This window comes from Euprymna scolopes, chromosome 43 (assembly GCF_053919585.1).
Source record: "Euprymna scolopes isolate OS-2025 chromosome 43, ASM5391958v1, whole genome shotgun sequence".
Lineage (NCBI taxonomy): Eukaryota > Metazoa > Mollusca > Cephalopoda > Sepiida > Sepiolidae > Euprymna > Euprymna scolopes.
Genome location: NC_136524.1, coordinates 40,426,977 through 40,430,614, shown reverse-complemented (window position 1 = coordinate 40,430,614; position 3,638 = coordinate 40,426,977). Strand labels below are relative to the sequence as shown.

Below are 3,638 nucleotides of genomic sequence, written 5' to 3'. Positions count from 1 at the left end.
AATATTTTTTTAAAAATATTAGCTGGGGGGGGCTATAGTCTATTTTAAAAAGCAATATCTCCTTCAAGAACGATCATAAAATCGATATTTATTCAATAAGGGACCAGTTTTCCTACCTAGCGAAAGGGGACGAGTTTTCCCGAGACGAGTTTTCCGGAGACGAGTTTTCCCGAGACGAGTTTTCCGGAGACGAGTTTTCCCGAGACGAGTTTTCCTAAATTCAGCACACCCAAGAGTTATCGCGAAGTATAGACAAACAAAATTTATGTAGAAATCAGTTAGTTACAACTTTTCAGGAAGTCTCATCCAAGGCATCAAGTTTCTTTAATAAGTACAAAAGTGTACATTTTAGCCATTTTAACCCGAAAGGCACTCTTTTTTTTTGGGGGGGGGCGGCAACCTGAGTTTTCTCAGAAAATCCGTTCTGTTACTTTTTACTCATGTCATGTTTAATGTTTGTGCAAAATTTCAAAAAATTACTAGGAGTAATTGAGAAAAGTGCGAACAGAAGAACAGACAAGGGTGAATTTACAGGTCCAATTTTTTTTTGTCGGTGGACCAAGAGAAAGAAAAAACAAACAAACAAACAAAAAAACAGAACATTTTGCAAAAATCTTGTTAAAGCGATGCGAACGAGAACTAAATTCAAACACATTTTTTTTTTCTGCAGAGGGCATAGCGAACTCGCTGTCAGAATTTAGATATAAATCGGCGAAGGGAATGACCTGCGTATCTTAAACGACACGACACAATTTTTGAAAAAAAGGTGTCAATCATGATCCGATGAAGAAAACTTGTTACTACAACAAAAGTTAGGCACTCTTGAAATATATTATTTACACTTTACCGGATAAACCGGAACAGATTTGGAAAATAGGATAGTTTATTTCATACACGTTCTAAATATCTCAACACAATTAAAGAAACCTATGAAGATTTCCTGGCTGCAAAAAGTAAATGATGAGTGTGAACGGTTCACACTTAGAGACCTTAAGGAAGAAATGTTTAAGGGCCTAATATGTGTACAGGGTTTGACATCGAATAAGGATTCAGTCGACATTTTTGAATATGCTAGAACAAGATATGGAAATGACACTGCATAAAGTATCTGAATAATGCCAGGAATTAATATGAGATGGAATAACATATGTATTGAAGGAAAACTGTTGCCCGAATAAATAAAATAATACGGGATTACAAAGAAAGTAAAAAAAAAAAAAACTATGAAAGATTTTATTGCAAAGCATATGAGAGTTCGAATCCTGCTACAAGTAGATATTTTTTTTAGGAACGAGATTTGTTTCGAATGTGCTGTGCTGAAACGGGGCATAAGGTTATTATTATTATTATTATTATTATTATTATTATTATTATTACTACTACTACTACTACTACTACTACTACTACTACAAAAATGGTTTAAGTAGATATAATTTGTTTGGAATAAATGTCAAAATCATTTCACTCGAAAGAATTTATGTGACTGAAATAGGAATTAACACAGCAATCCGGCAAATCATTCATTGTTTTTCATTTAATAACAAAAATTATCAGCATTACTCTGTTTTCTAAAGTTTTCAAATTTATTTCTTTTTCATTTCAACAAAATTTCTATAAATTTGATGCATTCCGGGTTAGATAATTAAAAAAAAAATATTTTGGCTGCCAATAGGATATGTTGATAAACACAAACCATGATATGAAATGTTCCCTTGCTTTGGCCAAGCCACCGAAACACCGCACATAATATTAAGTTGGCATGGTGGTTACATCGCTGTTTATACATGTTCATGTTATTTCATAATCACCCCCATCTCCATAAACATACACATACGACCCTTATCGGTAATAATCAAGACAAACTAAGTGAAATATTCAATAAACAAGGTCGATAGCCATTAATCGCGTGCTCTTGTGTAATGAATGAATGCGTGAATGTAGGATTGATATGAAATTCTTAAAGATAAACTAAAATGACCGAAAAATGGTCTGAAATGACTTAAATAAATAACAAGTAAATGACTTAGAATGACTTTAATGAACTTAAGGATTAATTGAATGACCTTAAGAATGACTTGAATGTTTAAAAAAATAACTAGAATCCTTCAAAAACAACTTGAATGATCTGGAGAATGACTTGAATGGCTTTGAAACTGACTGGTTGTAAAGTGGATGATCACTTTACACTAAATTAATACAGAAAAGTGATCCCCCACTTTATATCACAAAGTTACAAACATAAGTACAGCATGTAGTAAGAACAGATATTACATTTTGATCTTGGCCAAAAGGCAAAGAAAAGGGTATTTATTTGCTCCCCTACCGAGCAAATTAGGCACAAGGCCGATTTTTAATGTGAGGAGTGAAGGTGAAATGGGGACCAACTCCCCGGGGAGTAGAGGAGCTGGATAGTGACGATTGGTATGAAGGGTTGCCCCTACATAGACCAAGGTCTTATATGTGAGGCTGCCTCCACATATGGTATTTGCTTGCAGTATCTGCCGGATCATATACTACACTTTGATCTTGGCCAAAAGGCCAAGAAAAGCTTAAAAAAGCTAAGAACAGCATCTATTAACAACAGACCTTTGATTTTAACCAAAAAGGCCAAGCACACAAGTGTTACGGACAGATCGACAGACCGACTGATTAACAGATCGACCGACCGACGGAGTGACTTATAGAGTCGCTTGCAGATGACGTCACGGCAAGGAAGAAGGAAAAATTATAAAAAGAAGAACGTATGCGAAGACCGATGATCAAGTTAGAAAGAGGACAGAGTTAGACGTGTGTGGGCCGAGAGCGACAAGAAAAGACGCGTGCTAAACATGCACACGTAAATAAATGTTCTGCTACAACTGAAAGAAAGGGAGTCGAGTGTTTTTTATTTTTCTTGTCTTCGTTTCCTTGCGACGGGATTTTACAAGTTAACACTTGTGTAGAACGTTACAGACTATTATTTAACACTGTAAAAAAAAGGTGATCTACATTACAATATCAGCTTACCCATGACAGATACCCGCACAGACAAATACATAACAGCTCACACACACACACACGCACACACACGCACACACACACAATCACGCACACCCCTATGTTTATGCAATCGCTAATGTATCGCCTAGTCACAGCACGTGAATGAATGGTTAGAAGCGCTGGTAGGGTCTCGATTTCTGCTACACTACAGCTAGCAAAGAAGGAAATGAGAAATCCTTCGTATTATTTGCATTATTCAGACTACTATACTCATCTTGAGTATTATTCGAACAACGTGTCGGTCGATGTAACCGCAGACCCTCTTCGGGCGTTGAATTCGGGAATCTTCCTGCGGGACTCTGGAACCTGCATAGAATTTCGGATGGAACACTTTAATATCAAGCTCTCGTATATATATATATATATATATATATATATATATATATATATATATATATATATCGATGTATATATATGCATATGTATATATGTATATCTTGATGTATATATATATATGTATATATATGTATATGTATATATGTATATCTTGATGTATATATATATATATATATATATATATATCGATGTATATATATGTATATGTATATATGTATATCTTGATGTATATATATATATGTATATATATGTATATGTATATA

General features: G+C 34.5%; 1 pseudogene; it reads right to left on the bottom strand.

Moving 5' to 3' along the window:
- Nucleotides 1-2,425: 2,425 nt before the first annotated feature.
- On the bottom strand, nt 2,426-2,550 carry LOC145268532 (U2 spliceosomal RNA; annotated as a pseudogene).
- Between the last annotated feature and the right edge of the window lie 1,088 nt (nt 2,551-3,638).